This window comes from Thermobia domestica, chromosome 15, assembly GCF_964235325.1.
Source record: "Thermobia domestica chromosome 15, izTheDome1.hap1.1, whole genome shotgun sequence".
Lineage (NCBI taxonomy): Eukaryota > Metazoa > Arthropoda > Insecta > Zygentoma > Lepismatidae > Thermobia > Thermobia domestica.
In genome coordinates this window covers 86614472-86632916 of record NC_137468.1, presented here as the reverse complement: position 1 = coordinate 86632916, position 18445 = coordinate 86614472, and the positions used below count along the sequence as shown (strand labels likewise).

The window sequence follows — 18445 nt, the reverse complement described above, 5'->3', positions numbered from 1 at the left end:
ATTATTTGCTAAAATTATAACGAATTGCCCACAGCAAATTATTTTTATTATTATTTGTTGCCGTCATTATTTTAGACCGCTTGCGCTTTGGTTGTCTGCTGTGTTTACTCTAATTTTTTGGTTTCCATAATTGGTGCCAAGCTGAAAGTTTCAAGTATCATTTTCGCCCTCTAGACTTTTCACACTAATAATAAAAAGACACCACTAATGTTTTAAATATGCAATCAAATAATTCAGTGAGTTACTTCAAAGCCTTTTTTTTTTAACGACTTGGCTAAACCTCTTAATAACATGGATGAATTCTATGAATAATTTTTTGCTAAGTAAATTTGTGTCATCTGAAAAAACAAACCTATAGGCTCATATTTAAGGAATAAGTCTTCTAAAAAAGAATAAAATACAAGGTAATAGCCTCTTACATTTTGTTCCACATTCAATTCAATGCTGAATGTTTTCAAAAATAAAGTATCTGTGAGCGGGTAATTACTAGAAATGGTCAGGATTGGTACAGTGAGAGCAGAACTACAAATTTGATAAATTATGGACAAAGTGGTGATGAAAACCTTTTTTCTTTTGTTCAATTGAAATATAAACAAATTTATATTACCGTTATTATTATTATTAATATTATTATTATTGTAATGCAATAGTGTTACTGTAAATAAGCTTAAATATACACAATTACAGAGCATTTTAATAGTGAAGGGGCAGAATTTTATTCTTTTTTGATTTTAGAAGTCTATAGATATAGATGCAGTGTGCTTGAGAGTCAAAATTGACTCGCTGCAACATTTCTGTTAATATTGCCTCCTTCTTTAGTAGTAATAAAATAATGTATCAGCTTTTCACATAGAAAGGGGTCAACGAGAATCATCAATTTTTTTATAGAGATAGATCTTCATCATAGCTAATCACGTACAAATCCCGTTTTTTTTTTTTTTTTTTTTTTTTCAATTTTCGGCTCAGAGGATTCGGATTTGGGGCTGACTTGAAAGTGTATGCACTTTTCGTTTCTGTTTTTAAGGTTGCCTTGCTTGTATTCAGCCAACTTTACGTTTTGATTATGCGAGTTTACTTAAAGCAGATGATAAATAATCGCCCAATATATTTCTTTTTGGATCAAACGATCCAATATATTTCAATCAAAAGTTTTCTTGTAGGCCTTATATCTGGAGAACTACATACAGTGTAGCGAAACCCAAACTATCACTTAACTCAGTATTATGTGCTTACTCTGTAGAAAATACGAAAATTTGATTTCAGGGCCGTTCAAAAAATTATGTGGCCCCTGATCCAAAAACTAATTTTGGCCAAGATCGCAATCTTGTGACCCATTTTTGATTTTCCTAATTCTTCTTTATTTACGTTTTGAAGTAAGGCGATGGGTGTTTACTCTTTTCTTTTATCCAGTTCTGAATTAAAACCCGGTAACGATAGATTATTACAGCTAGTAAACAATCAAACAATAAGAAAAAAAATAGAAGATTGAAAGTCGTATCTGCAGAAACGACGGTAATTACGGGTATTTGAGTGATATTGTCGGTATTCTATGATTGTAAGTCTATACTGAACCAAACATTCCACTTCGAGTAAATCTTATATTATATATATATATATATATATATATATATATATATATATATATATATATATATATATATAGAGAGAGAGAGAGAGAGAGAGAGAGGTTTTGAGCCATTAAACTCAGAAATAATTACAAGAGTTCATATGTCTTGTGAAAATGAAAGACCAATATCACAGCCAGGATATATCTGGGGAGCAATTGACTAGAAAACTTTCATTTACCACAACACGCTCGCCTGAGGCTGCGCCACTGAGTACTGGCACACATGTTCGTAGATTTTTTTTTCGTATTGTACAATATGTACTATTTTGTTTCACACACTGTCGCAATCGGTGAGACAGCTGCATGATCCTGTTTTTCTGAAAGATGATAACGTGCTGACCGTTTGCAGTGAACTAAAAGCGAGTTTGGCAGAAGGAAGAACTTTTTCCCTAGCTTTCTAATGGACTTTTTGTCTCATAATATTTACAGTAATTGGCTGAGGGCACGAAACTCAGTGGTAGAGAACTTACTTCTGGTGCGTGGGGTCACTAGTGCGATCCCCAGCCAAGTAAATTTGTGGTGGACATCATCGTGTGCATCGGTTTTCTAGGTGTCATCCCACATTCCCGTTCCACCAATTCTTCCATCATCATTCATTTGCCTCCATCACCCTTCTCCCTTAGCCTGAAAGGTATAATCGTGGGAAGTTAAGCTGAAAAATTTAATTACTTTTCACAGTAACATACTGGAATTTCAAGCAGTGGCGGCTCTTGAGGAAAGTTACAATGGTAAAAATTTAAATGCTATCGCTGCAATCCATTTCCATAGCCAGGAAGGAGCAGGAGCGGGCAGTGTCCGCCTTGAATTAATTTTTCGCTTCCTCTAAAATAGAACGTCGGAGAGAATTTGTCATTGCCTTCTCAGTCCTCCCTCATCCTAAGAAATCGTGCTGGTTTGCTACAAGCTGAGAACAAAGTTTCAGAAAACTGTAGACAAAGATTAATGTATTATGTAAGCTTTTTTCCTTTTTCTTTCTTTCGATTAAAATTTTGGTATTGAAACTTCTCTAAAGAGCACCAGTTGTTTTGAAGAGATGGGTGCGTTGAAACTTTGCCAAATGGCAAGTCGAATCAACCGGTGCAATCTATGCATTTTTGAAATTAATGTGTTTCGTTCGTTGTTTAGAACGTTTTAAGGTTCCAGAATATCCTTCCAATAATGTACGATCTCGAAGTGTGCTAGGGTGATTCTAAGATGAAAGTTTTCTTTTTTTAAACCTCCATTAAGCCATCAGAGAACAACGTGAGATGGCGAAACGCGGGTAAAGCAAATATGTTCATTAGTGACCTACATTCCCTAAACCAAAAGAAAGACTGCCGTTCAATCATTGTAGAGTGGCGAGCATCTAAACATGTCGAGTTAAATCGAAGCGCTCTCCAAGTGTGAACTGTGTGATTTAATTCGATTTCTGCAGACGGCTGCTGAGTTATCTGAAATCCAAAGATTAAGCAGTTCAGAAACTACATTCTATCCCTTCTACGATTCACGCATTCATCAGTGTCGTCTTCCGCCACAGATTTCCAATTCCACCCTCGGCTGTCTTTGTCATGTACGTCGGTAAGTCTTTCTTTAAACTCTCTATAGTATTTGTACACAAGCAGTCACTTGTAAAGTTCCCGTCACAATCCTTAATCATTCAGCGGTGAATTGCGGCTGTATTCTGCCCTTCCCCCAGGAGTAATTGAATTATATCACGTAGTTCACACTTGGCGGGCCTTATGATTCAACCCGATATGTTTAGATACTGTCTAGGGATGCTCACGAGACAAGATTTGAGGCTGTCTCGTCTTGAAAATGTACTGTAAAAATGATGTCTCGACTCGAAAAATGTATATTTCTGTATTGGAAGAGTTGTGTCTCGATTCAAACTTTGTCAAGAAAATTCTGTTTCGTCTCGTCTCGTGCGCATCCCCAATGCTCTCTATTCCACAATCATTCAACAGCACAGTCTACCTTTTGGATGAGGGATATGCGATCTCCAGTGAACAAATTTAGCTTATCCGCGTTTCGCCATTTCTTGTAATTATCCTCTGGTGGCTTAACGAAGGTTCACAGAAAAGCCCTTGTAATTCTAGATTCATAGAGCAAAATTTCAGCACCTATCTCTGGAATTAAGCTGAGTTTTGTGAATATTGTCTTTCTTTGAGAAATACCGGTGCATTGGGAAGTAAGGCTGACATCTAATAGCAATTAGCACGCCTTTAATTGTTTTATGGGACCTCTTTAGGGATTAAAATAGGTGAGAAATTCGGTGAATGGGAAAGGTAATATGGGATATCTCAACCAAGCTGCGCTAATTTCTGCTGGTTCTGAAAATAAACTTGGTGGTTTATTGTTGTCCGTAGAGAAAGCCAAATTGCTCATGCTTTGTATCTGTTACTGCTTCCAAGTCAATCCAATTAGAAACAGTAGGCCTACATGTTGGAATTTTGTCTGATGTCGTGTGATAGGATTATTTTCAAAGATCATTACCACTTACTCATCATTAATCACTGCAGGCCTTCCAGATCAAAGCTACCACTTCCAAACGATCGAACTGTTTACGAACATTACGACTGCAGTCAGCACACAATCTCTAAATTATTGAGCAGCATATTTATCCCTAAAAGTAGAGCAATATGATTTAGAGTGCTGAAGTGTTATCAATTTGAAACACACTAAATGAATCTAAAATTTGACTTCCGTTCAAGTTCTTGTCACTTCTACTTTTCTGGAAGTTATAACCAAACTAGCAGAAGTAGCTACTTGTTCTTGGCAAGGGAAGAAATAAAAACAAACAAAGTCTGAAATGCATGCATAATTATTCTAAATGAAAAGTAGAAATACCAAATTTCATGTCTCTAATTTAAAGGAATTCCGAGATATGGACATCTTATTATAATAATTGGAAGCACAATTTCCTAGTGGTATTTTATGTGATATATATACAACAAATAATAAATAAAAAGGTAGGGGAAGGCGTTGTACCTGTGAACACTTTTCGAGTCTTCGAAATTTTGGTGCTAATATTCAGCACTTTTTCCCCAATTTTTGTCGTGTATTTGAAGTGCCATGTCTTTGCTATCAGATAGGATGATTTTTAAACGTATTACATAATTACAGTAGCTTTTATAGGATATAATAAGAACACATCCGTTTTGTTCACAGGTACATTATGGTCATGTACCATTGAACAGACCCTCTTGTACCTTTGAACAAAGTGATAATTACAACGTTTCTGCGGCAATAATGTAAAAAGAAGCCACAAATATTAAGTTATAAATTGCAATAAAAGGCTTAGCTATAAAAAGTTCACCAGAATTGAAATTTTATTAATTACATTAAAAATTGAAGAGAAGTTCTAACAAAAACTTGTGAACAATAAAGTTGAGCATTTACAACTCTTAAAATAACCTTATACAATAAGCGAATATTTAGAAACTACTTATAATTATAATTAATAACTTTATATCTTAACCTAACCTATATAAAATATATCAATTGTTTTAACTACTTACATTGTGTAGCTTTAAACAGTATAATTTACCGTTCAAAGGTACACGATGCATTAATGTTCAAAGGTACAAGGGGGTCATTATTACGAAAAAAAAGTTCTCCACTAGTTTAAATATTGAACAGAAGTTAAAACTAAAAATATTACTGTATTCACCAATGATTCTACCCTAAGTTTGGACAAATAAATATCACAAGTTGCGAAAACCAAAGAGCACAACACTCAAAAGATAACTACAAAAAAATCGTTTTGGAGGTGAAAAAATTAAAAGGAACATTACTCGGCACAACACTCAGTAAACAACAGCCAAACGCGTTTGTAGTACTTTTTTTTTTTTCATTTACTCTTTCAAACGAATTTTAATCACTGCACCTATAGATAGCTCTGAATTCGAGAAAAGCACAGATGTTCAAAGGTACAACGCCTTCCCCTATAGAAAATTTTCGAACATTCCATTTTAAAATATCCGGAACTGTTCTGATTTACGAAACGAAATCGTATATATTACATTACATAATAAACTTCAATAAATATTTTAATATAACGCCTTTGAAACGGTGTTGCGGAATGCCCCCTCGCTGGCAATCATCAAAACCTTAGATCACGTGTACCAAAAACGCATGATGATATTTTAATATTTTCATTATTACAGCATTATTAATAGTCACAGTGACATACAGTTTCGATTCAATATTAGTTTGAATATCATTTTGTATTATTTAATACTGTATATTAAATATTTAATTAATGTAACTACATATATTGAAATAATTAAAACGTGTCTCAAATGAGGATTGGTCATTTCTACATTTATTTATTTATTCTTAATTTGCAATGAAAAACACATGTTTTGTAAGTACAAAATGTCTTTTTAATTGTATGTGGATGGCAAAGGTATTTTGTAGTAGAAGATTTTGTTTTTCATTAAGACTAATAAATATGTTTAAAGATACTGAGACATGTGGTCAAACAATGGCGTACGTAAAGGAGGGTGTCGGGGTTTAAAACCTCCTTGAGCAAGATATTATGGAAAAATAAACATAACTATACATGTACGTACAGTTAGCGACCGTTTGATGAAATTACTTTCGTAAATAACTTTAGAATAAAAGGACTATTTGAGTACAGTTTTCAGTAAATTAAAAAGAATGTAATTTTGTGTATGTTCTAGCCATACCACCGTTATTCCCAAAATAACTTTTACCAAACGGAAAAAAAACTTTTGTCGATGATTGTACAAAAATCACACTTGTCAATCATGAGTTTATGGTCCCTCAATGAAATTCTGCGTACACAACTGTAGTTAATATTCCCTCGCATTTTCATAGCAGTCAGAATTACAAAGATAAAAGGTAAAATTTAATTTATATATCTATATCTATATCTATATCTATATATATATATATATATATATATATATATATATATATATATATATAAATCATAATTTAACGTAAAATTGTCCTGTTCCAATAAAACAGCAACCCACTTGGAACTATGCCACTCCACCGAATATGTTTGGTTTTTACGTCGTATGCGGAAATATCGTACGTAGCTTATTTACTAATAGAAATCGCGCGTTATGTAATATACTGGATGTGTGTGCTCTGCCTTTCTTCTTTTTCAAATAGTTTGTTTATTGGCAGCCATTCAAAACAGCTCTCTCTCTTATGTGCTACAACAAAATATGACAATGCGATGGCCAAAGTTTAAAGTCATCTTAATCATGATTCTGCAGATAATAGGACAATAAGATACACAAATTAACAAAGACGTGTAATATAATTAAACAGAAGGGTGTGTACTTTATAGTTATAACTACTTTGTCATGTTCCGGTGGATTATAATAGTGCAAGCATAGTTCAAGGATTATGATGAAGGCATTTTTTTTTAAAATATAATCTAGTCCAGCGTTTCCCAACCTTTTTCAACTTGCGGCACACTATGGGTGTATCTTGAATTCTCGCGGCACACTCATTATCATTATCATTATTATTATTATTATTATTATTATTATTATTATTATTATTGTTGTTATTTGCTAATCTAAAATAAAATGGTAATTTTTTATCTGTGATTACTGATCATCTTCTCACAGAGATGAAAGCTCGATCACTGGTTTTCCCCTATGCTAATTCATTATGCTTATTTTTTATTATAATTTTAAAATAGAAAACAATTGCAATGAAATATAGGACTCAAATTTTTAAAAATACGTTTTTTTTTTTTTCGAAATCTGTATCCAACCTTTCACTAAGAACGAAGATCACTAAATAACGAACGAACAAAGAAATGTCTTGTACTTTTAACTTTGCTGTTTTAGCCAAAACCGGTGCATATTATTGCAATCACACAGCTTGCGATGCGTGAAGTCAAAACACAGCTGTTGAACAAAGTGTTGTTCTGTCATTCACGTGCGAATGAGTGTTCTATGAACGTTCACTTGACGCGTACCGTACAAGTGCTTCCATTTTTCGGTGTTAGTATGACTCTCAATTGAAGCGTAACATAGCAGCTAACCGTGGAAATGTGTACGAGCCGAAATACTGTCTGCTACACAGTAATAGATGTAGAATAATATATTACAATTACAGTATTTTTTTCCATGGTAGAAATTCATAGTAATGTGAAATACAAAAATATAAATTTTTCCCTGTCTTATAATTTGGTTGCTATAAAATTAATAATTTTGATTCGATTTCCTCAGGGCACACCAGCGGTCCATTCGCGGCGCACCAGTGGGCCGCGGCACACCGGTTGGGAAACGCTGATCTAGTCAGGCACATTGTAATTATTAAAGGTATCATAAATATGATGCCATTACTAACACGTTTTTTTCCTACACAACTTGAAAACTGCCATTCACTACACTAATCCGCTTACCTTTTCGTCTTAGCAATTACCTACTTCAATAACGTCAATTCACATATCTTCTTTTGTTCTACGATCACAAATTATTTTTCTCAGATCGACGTACAACGAGTATTTGCCCGCTTTTTAATTACTAGTGACAATTTTGTTCCTAACTGTACTTAAAAAATAAATACAGATAGTTATCAAAATAATGGAAACAGCATAACAAAATGTGCCTTGCTGGCTTAACACGGCATTGGATTAACTGAGCCTGTAACTTGTATTGGTCGTGAAATCAAGGCACATAACTCGTGGAACATTTTTCAAGATTGTTTCGTTCAATTGCGTTATAATGAAATTGAAAAATCTTCTCCGGACATGCTGCACGATCCTTGATCCTGGAAGTTCAATAAATTCATGTCAGGTGGTTGAACAGGCCAAGTGAGGTACTGATATCCATAATGATGTTCCTCAAATTTATCGTCAGTAGGTCTAGCTGTACTATGATTATTAGCACATTGTCATCCTGGAAGATTATCATTGTTAGAGAACAACATCCATATCATAAGAAGCATCTCAACACCTAAAATATTCACATATCAGTACAGTGGCGTCTCGTGACGTAACTTTCCAGTAGTTTATAACCGTTAGAAAATATAATTGGGGGGCACGGTGGCTCAGTGGTAGAGCGCTTACCTCTGGTGTATGGGGTCGCTGGATCGATCCCCGACCAAGTAAGTTTGTGATGGACTACATCGTGTGCGTGGGTTCTTTCAGGGCCCTCCCACTTTCTCATTCCACCAGTTCTTCCATCATCGCTCACTTGCTTTAATCATAGTTTCCCTTAACCTAACAGGCATAATCATGGGACGTTAAACTGAAAGATGAAAAAAATATAATTTCTATCCTCGGTTACTACTAGTACTTTTAATATTCTAGATAAACGAAATAATAAAAACAATTGAAGTAACAATATGAAACCCATTCTCTTGGTCTTTTGGGCAATAAACTTTTCTATACCTTTGTCTGAAGTCTAGTACGTTCTTTATAATCTTCTTTCTACAGCGTGTCATTATGGAAGCATATCATAGCCAATTTAGCAAGACAATTCTGAGTTATGGCATGGTATGCCTCCATAATGCGACAAAAAGCATCTTTGGGTTTCTGAAGTGGTCATCGGAATAGTAAATACGATTTTCAAGAGCTTTGTTGTGGACTGAAAGGTTCATAAAGCCCCAAATATCTTTCTACGGATTCACCATCAGTTTCATAACGATACACTAACACTATCTGAATTATACTCAAAATATTTGTTGTCTCGTATGCTTGTATTGCATGAATACTGCTTTATGTTCACGGGATACATGCAGCACGCAATACAATAAGTTATTGTGTAGGGTTGTCCAGCAGGGATGTCGTTTAGAGAGGGTAGGAGGCAAAGGCGTCCATCAGGGAAGGAAGGTGGGGCGCTCGCCCCCCTAGAGGAAGTTGTACTTCGGAATATCGAAAACCCAATAGAATTTTTAGAATAGTTACATCAAAATTTGAAACTATATTTAAAATGTAGCTTATACTTGCCCCCCTGGAAACCACAACATGTGCGCCCTTGGCAGGAGGGGCAATAGTCTCTCCCTGAGTTTGAGATATAAATATATTTTAATATGTTGTGTATAGCTCACAGATGACGAGAGGAACCCTAAAACAGGGGTAGCGGGCAAAGGTCAACGACACGGTCAAGTCCATTTTCGGTTTTTGAGGTGTGGTCTATACTTAGATGTCGTCTGCTACTCGGGTAGTTCGCCCGGCGTGAGAAAAGTGGGCGAACCCATACCTACGTCACACTACTTCTGCTAGGGTTCTTCTCGTCATCTGTGATCTGTATATGTTGAGAACCCTGTCGGCTCCAATCATAATCTGAAATGACGCTGCCGTTGCTCAGCTGTTCTTACGGAGTTTTTTCATGTATTCGTATTAGTGCATCAAGAAAACATTCCACGATTGATTATTATGTATTTGCGTCTTATGTCAGCAGCTAGTTATATAGGATGAGACTTAAATTTTAAAAGTGGAATTTGAACCACTGTAGTGCGTTTGATATTCTTCCATCGGGAATCAGACCCTTGCGTACTTAAGTCATAGTCATAGACCAGCGAAGAAAATAAAACACTTCATTGAAGTCCATCACACTTTCGGAAAACACCGAGGAAATCTAGATTGACAGATTCATATTGGACGCACAGAGTAAATTCAAACCACCCAAAATTGGTGTAATTAACCAAAATTAAAATGTGGCATTTTTCTTTCTACAAACTTATCGCTCTATATACAGGAGGAAGTTTTGACTGATTGATCAACTCTCGTACCAAACCGCTAACGCTAGAAACTTGAAATCTGGACAGGGCATAAGATTTGTGTCGTAAGGTCCGACTAAGGAAGGATTTTTGGAAATTCGACGGGGAATGAGGGAAAGAAGGAGAGGGATTATAATAATAAAATATATATCTCTCGGAATTTCTGAGAGTTAAAATTTTGTATATCGACTTCTCAATTAAAATAATTAGACTCGTGTTTCAACGTTTTCAGATATTTGGCCTAGAATGGAAGAAAAGGGAATGAGAGGGAGTAGAGATTAGAATTATTACAATAAGATGCCCATATCTCAGAATCTCTTTACATTCACAATATTATATTGCTCGCCCAGGTCAAGTTTATTTCTACATTAAGATCTCTGGAAAATAATAACTTTTTGATTGAGATGGTAAAGGTATCAAATTTAAATAAAATTGAAGATAAGATTATAACCAAACTAGATATCGAAAGACCATATAATTTAGTAGTGTTAAATCAAATGAAGTCAAAGTTAAAAGATAAATGTTTTGAAATATGGAAGGGAAAGCAAAGTCAAGGGAAAGGTACTCAATATTTTCATAATGGCCCTATCTCTATTTGTGTTCTTTTTGACAATGAGGTTCTTCCGGATAACAGGTTTATAGACGCATTGAAGATCGTACTAACACTTGTGGTGTTAGGGTAGCTCTGGCTAGAGCTCAGCCAAATCTAAATGTTGAATTTGTACGCATTTGCAAGGGATTTGCAATGGACTGATTGAGTCCATGGCCCATGTTTTGGGAAAATGTGTTATGGAAAGCAAATATTGTTCTGTGATGACTGTATACTGTGGCTTTGTGATGACCGATCTTGAAAGTTTACAGACTTGAAATATGTATACTGTGAATTCGCTGTTTTGGTTGTCACTTGTTTTTTGTAATGAAGTAGCGCCTTGACAGCAAAGTTGACTGCAAGCATATTATACGTTTCTTTTGTATTCTATATAAATATTTTGTAGCTTGTTGGTTACTATTAAATACATTTAAAACATCCTTCACATTTAAATCCATGGCCCAACAAAATGTATTCAACATGGTAACCGCCGTATATTTAGACATAATCAAGTGGTTAACATCCTGGAGAAGCATTGTCAGATTAAGGGGTTTAGAATCGGCAAAGTGTTAGAATTCGATACCAGTAAAGGTAAACTGAAACCGGATCTCATAGTTGAAAATCTCACTCATAGATACATCCTTAATGTTACAATTCGATTTGAAGAAGGCAAGATGGAAGAGAAGAAAATTATTTACAGAAAATTACTAAATATGAAGTTTTAAAGGAAAATTTAATGATAACAAGAAATTCAAGGTACCACCGGTAATTATTGGTTCCAGGGGACCACACTGAGAAAGAAATTGTAGGTGGCGTACTTAAAAAGATAGATTACATGCGTAATTCCTGTAGTTTTTGGACTTAACGTACAGCAGACGTATAACTGAAAACGCATGTTTTATAATACTTTCTGTTTAAGTGTTCCATCTATACGTACTTTCTGTATGAAACAATGTAGACGGTCAGGATCTCACATACAAATGGACGTATATAACATATAGCTTACGAAGGTAACATAAGTATATACATGTGATATACCGAAAACTGTTAGATGTCAGACATCCTGCAACTGCATGATGTAACATCTAAGGGCAGTGCCTATGTAGCATGCGAATAACGTATGCTCTGTACTGATTTCTATAGTAAGCAAGAAGATACCGTATATTTGTACAATATACCGCTGTCCGGAGAACGGATTTTTCCCTGTGCAATTAGTAAAAGTCCTTAAATTTTTTTTGAAAGAATTTAATGTACCTAATTTATTGTCAAGCGTATTGCTGTACTAGCTCTGAAATCAAGTATTGGAATTCTTAACGCACATTTAGATTATACCAACTAATTTTATTAGTTTACGAATAATGATGATTTAGAAATTTTTAATGTAGTGTTGAGACGATTTTGTTTATATATAACAGAATGAAAGGCTTTTAATGAGTTTTGGTATTTTAATAATTGGTTTCTTGTTCATTATATTTATTTATTTCATTTTTATACTGGAGATGTTGGTTAAATAATTTTGTTATAATGTTGTTATAATAGTATTGCTTTATCTTTCATAACTTGGTTTGTGGTGTGCTTGATAATGTTTGTTAGTTATTGACTTGCCTGTTTTATTATTATTGTACTGTTAAAACTTTGTATTTTATTTAGTGTTACACAACTACAGGGTGCGGCACGTAAAACCGGCCCATAAAGTGAACACATAAAATGAAATGTAGTGTATTGAATATGACTAACTACAACACATAAATGAAATGTAATGTATTGAATATGACTACTCACCTTCACAGCAGGTGCTGAAAGTGTCCTCCGCCCACTTCAACACACATGTGAGCACAATTGAGGAGATTCATATATACCCTTGTCAGTTCTTGTGTTGTAATGCTATTGGTGACATCTTGGATCCTGATCTTGAGTTCTTCAATTGTGTGTGAATTTGTTTCGTATACTCTTCCCTTTAACAGTCCCCATAAGTAAAAGTCACACGTGGACAAGTCTGGTGACCGAGGAGGCCACAAGCCTTTGCTGATTGTCCTTTCTGGTGTAAACATCTCATGCACAAGGGACAATGATGCATCTGATGTGTGGCATGTTGCACCGTCCTGCTAAAAGTAACATAACTGACGCTCCTCTTCGGTCAAGTGTGTATAAAACTCCTCCAGGATTCCCATATACACGTCACTGTTCACTGTCGTCTCAAAGAATATGGGCCCAATAACGCGTGTGGCGGAAATGGCACACCAAACACCAATCTTCTCATCATGCAAGGGTACCTGGTGGATTGCGTGTGGATTTTCTGTCGACCAATACCGGTTGTTTTGGGAATTTACGTACCCAGACAGGTGGAACCACGCCTCGTCACTCATGATGAGCATTAGTCGATCCAAGAAACCACTGGCAACATTGCTCAACAGCCATGAACAGAAATGCACCCTCTTCTGCAGGTCAGGCTCCTTCAGTTCTTGCACAATACTCATCCGGTACGGTTTTAACTTCAGTCCCCTTAAAACACATCTGCAACTTCTCTCACTCGCATGAACCTGTTGACTCAATCTCCTGGTTGACTTTCGAGGACTTCTTGTCATTATCTCCTCCACCTGCATCTTTAATTCAGGTGTGCAGACCAGGGGCGTCATTTAGGGAGGGCAGGAGGGGGCAATTGCCCCCCCCCAAGAGTTTGACGGATACATATACTTTAATCGATTGTATACTAATATACTAGTACAAAACGTGAAAATCTTATGTCAGTGGTGCTCTTGCCCCCCTCAAGCGAAGTCTGAAATGACGCCCCTGGTGCAGACAGATGGTCGTCTGTTCCTGGGAGCATTTTGAACCGATCCTGCACGCTGCCATTTTTCAATCAATTCCTGAATGGTGCTTTTTGCTGGCACAGAACGTCCTGGAAATTTCTCCCGAAACAAATTTTGTTTTCACAAAAGATCCAGTGAGAATGAATCCTTCAACAATGGCAACACGCTCGGGTATCGAATACGGCATTATCACACACTGACACTCACCCGGCTTAACACAACGAGGCCTTTTTCTCAACTGGTTTCGACAAGTTTCACTGGCTGCGGCTGCACGTGACTGCTGCAGGTCACGTAAGTCGACCCGACCTCGACACGCCATCTCTTGGTAGGAAGGTAGATTATTTAAGTGTTGCCAAAAACACAATATACCAGAATATTACGACGGGCCGGTTTTACGTGCCGCACCCTGTATAAGTATTAAAAGGTTGTATGATAAGTGTTGTAACAGAACTAACAGTCAGAAAGAAGGTAGAAAGGGATAGAAGGGGAACTGAATAGAGTTATACATAAATCTATCACGTAGATTTCTGTTACGAAGTACCATTGTATTTTACTATTGTTTGTGTATATACAATGTGTGTTAGTGTAAAGTGTGAATTGATTTTTAAAACTAAATAATGATAAGAGGGGTCAAAGTGGTTCCTAAGATGCTTAAATTTTTACCAGCTTTGGAAATACCCCTTTGGGCCTTTATGTTAGTTTTTGTTAGAGATATGAAATTCGGTATTTGCACTTCTCATTTAAAATAATTAGATACGATATTTCAGTGATTTTTCATATTTGACCTAGAAAAGAAGAAAAGAAGGTGGACAGAAAAAGCGATGGGGATTACAATTACTATAATAAGAGTCCATAATTCATAGAAATATGATACCTACAATTAGGTTGTGATGGAATATTTGGCGCATCCATACCAGTTCAATTTAACGTATTGGTAATGTGTTTCTTATAGTTATGTTTCTTTACTATTTTACCCAAATGTCATAAGTTGATTACACCTATTCAGGTTCACTTGCGAATCTTCGCCAAATAAAGACAAAGAAAGCAGAACAAATATTTTAATTTCATAATCTGTCAGCCATTTATTGTTTTGGTAAAATCAGCTTTAAACTTTCGACGATGAGTACGTTTTACTTTTCACTTACTGATGGTAGTAATTAACTTTGGCTTATGAGGCCCTAACTTCTCTCCAGTGTCGGACTGGCCACGTTAGGGCCCTTGGCGCTGGTCCTTAAAGCCCTCCCTTTCTCTCTCTCTCTCTCTCTCTCTCTCTATATATATATATATATATATATATATATATATATATATATATATATATAATATGTATGTATAAAGTTAACACACGTCAGTTGCAAAACATGGTGATAAAATCATATTTTCTGTATTGAATAAATATGTAATAGAAAACAGGTCGCAAAAAAGTAAAAATAATTACAATAATACATTTTCCAGAGGAGAACCTGGAAAGGGAAGTTGAGTAGTATATATGAACAGTGTACCTATGAGACAACAGGTGAAAGCGAATAAGCGCAAGGGCCCGTTACGGACTAGAGGGAGCCTTTGCTAAGTACGAAGTTTCATTGTCTCACAGGGCCGTATTGATATGAGCAAGCGGGGTCCGAGAAGACTTCTGTCGGAAAGACGAACTTAGGCTTCCTCAACCTTCTTGGTAAGAAGACTTAAGAAAGCATTTGCGATTGTGAAAGTTCGACCAAGGCCTACAGGTCCTGCGTCTCGTGATCCCTGCGAGGCCTGTACAAAATATTCAACATATTATTCTAATTTATTTACTAACGACAGAACAACACATAAATAATAATTATTATATATATTTGGAATATAATATTCAGGCTGTTAAACGATTATAACAGTTATTGATATACCTCAGGGGGTCCGTGAAAGCAGAAAGGTAACAAATGGAATCGAAGATAATAAACATGTTGAGCTAGGCAGCAGCGGCGTAGCGTAAGGGAACGCCGGTATGCCCGGCATCCCCTGTTAATAAGAAAAAGTACGTATTCCATTGTATATAAATTGTTTGCTTGTAATTATCACAATTATTTTCACTGCAATTTTCTGGATGTGCTGTCTCGCCTTACTTTGATAAGCGGAACCTACGCATGCGCGTCACTCAGATGCACATTTTCTATCTTTCCTCTTGTCGTATGCTATGTTCCTTGGGCATCCTGGCCTACTACAAGAAACGGAGTTTTCGTCTGCTTTCTGTCGAGTGCGCATGCCCAACTACTTGCTGTCTTAACTCTCTTCATCCATTGCAACTCTACATTTTGCTTTAGATATACGCTGGCATATCTTCAAGTATTTCCAACTCTATATATTTTGAACTAAGCTATAGTTTCTGTACAAAACGTACGAGCGCTAACGTCAAGGAAATAGAACGAAGCAGAAATGACTAGTTCAATGCCTTTTTGAAGCATGTCGGTTATGTAAATAATAGTATAAAAATAGTTATGCCTTAATCGTAATTAAATGCATCGTAATTGTAATCGTAATTAAAGGCAAACTATTAATCTTCATCATAAATACATAGTATGTCCAGTGTCGTGGCCAGAAACTCTTTGAGGGAGCTCACACACACAAGCATAAATATAAAGCATTCTGTAGAATCACGGTCACCGATCTGGTAGACCAAGAGAGCCAGCATTCCCGTCCCTCGCAAAGATTGCTTGGGTCCTTCAGTCATTGGCACATATCCCGAGGAGATGAGGCGGACATGTCCCCTCCATCCGATTTGAAATTGTGATGATTTGTATCCGAATGCCACAAAGGAAAGTTGGATGAAATTGTGGTCCCTTGACTTGTTTCATTTTTAAAAAAGAATCGTGTTTTCTAATATTTCATTGTCATTAATTATTGTTAGACTATTTTCAACTATTTGTTTAATTCCTGTAACGATTCCTATAATGCTATTATGATCATCATAATTTTGCTCAAATAAAAGTATTGTTGCGCCATACATAGTTGATTTTCTTTCATGGTTTTGGGGAAGTCATTATTTATATTATTACAAAACAAGTGTCCTAAAATTTTAATGTGGATCATTGTGGATGCGTAAATAGAAACATATCAATTATAAATATGCATGTATTCAGATTTTAGAATGTGTTCACGGCACTTGATACGTATCAGAATTTCATCTACATCGCCTAGTATATAATATACAACAGGTTCACCTCAGAAATCAATTCATCTACCGTAATATGAGTTTCATCACCCCTTCCCCCAGAGTAAGCCTCAAATATACCCTCCTCCCTCAAATCTGCCCTCCTCCAAATGTTGAAGACAACTCTGATCCTCCACAGCATTGTTTTTCAACTTCATAAATATTTTGAACATCGCTTTAAAAATGGGAACGGTCTTACCCGTTCCCCGAATGTTGAAGACAGATTTGCGCCCCTACCTTCAGTATCGGATATCTGACAACGAAATACATACACAGAAACAGGCCCCCAGAGTTGGTTTAATTTTTTCTATTTGCATCTTCAAATGATATACGTATACACCCAGGCCCATATTCACAAATGGGCGTCTGAGTTCCGCACTCAAGATGACAAATTTCTAGGGGTGACTTTTTAAAGAACGAGATTGAAGTATGGTATGCGGAGAAAGAAGCTGCCCACGAGAAAGAAATAAAGGGAACTATACTGGAAACAATGTTCATACAACAGCGGGGCCGAGTTTTCTTGTCACACGGTAGTGGTAAGAAGAAGCTGAGACAATTGCTTATTGGCTTCTGACGTAATCCACGCATTTGGTTCTGTATACCCTACTAGACCATTAATTAGGGGGCCTCCAACCTAAATTTTTTTACAACCCTATATTTCCCATCGGTATAGCTGTGTATTGCTGATTTTAGTAGTATTGTATCGCACAAGTGACTAACTTTGGCATCCCCATTTCGGAATACCACGCTACGCTACTGCTAGGCAGTACCATGTAAATAACTTTCTTTTATGTCCTCCCCCAAAAATTTACATGTCAGAGACGCCACTGGTATGGAGAGAGTATTTTAGAAAAAGTTAAAGCTAGGAAGCTATGTAGACGACATATTAAACATCAACAAATATATTGTATATTTATAAATCAATCACTATACTACCACGAGAGACATTTTCAATATTGCCACTTTGAAATGCATTGAGAGAATCATGTCTCAGCGCATCAAATACAATCTGTAAGTTGAAGTAACTTAGGAAGAAAACAAACACTACAATGCACGGTGTTCCAGCTGAACGCATGTTACTGCAAGTGTTTCGTTTTGCATGTGATAAAGCAAAATGTTGAAATAGGAAAATTAGTTCCAAAATTTTCTTCATATTCTATCAAGATCTAAAATTTGATATTTGTAGAAATGTTATTACGTTTACAGATATTTTCACATTCAGTTTATTCATGCAGGAAAGATATATCCGGAAAGGTATATCATGCAGGAGTAATATAAATATATATATATATATATATATATATATATATATATATATATATATATATATATATATATATATATAATATAATCTATATATATAAAAGAGAACGCACAAAATCCTTTGTCCGCTCATCACGCTAATACGGCTGAACCGATTTCTTTCATTTTTGGGGGGTTGTTAGGATTTGGACCCTAGATGGTTTTTATCATATCACTTTAATTTTCAATTACCAGTGTCTTGAGATAATTGACCAATCAGGTGTCCATACGTA

At 35.8% G+C, this 18445-nt stretch overlaps 1 protein-coding gene across 3 annotated transcripts in view; it reads left to right on the top strand.

The window, feature by feature from the left end:
- The window catches only part of LOC145671122 (facilitated trehalose transporter Tret1-like), a 478763-nt gene that overhangs the window by 444321 nt on the left and 15997 nt on the right, over positions 1 to 18445 (top strand). The gene's annotated exons all lie outside the window — the stretch shown is intronic.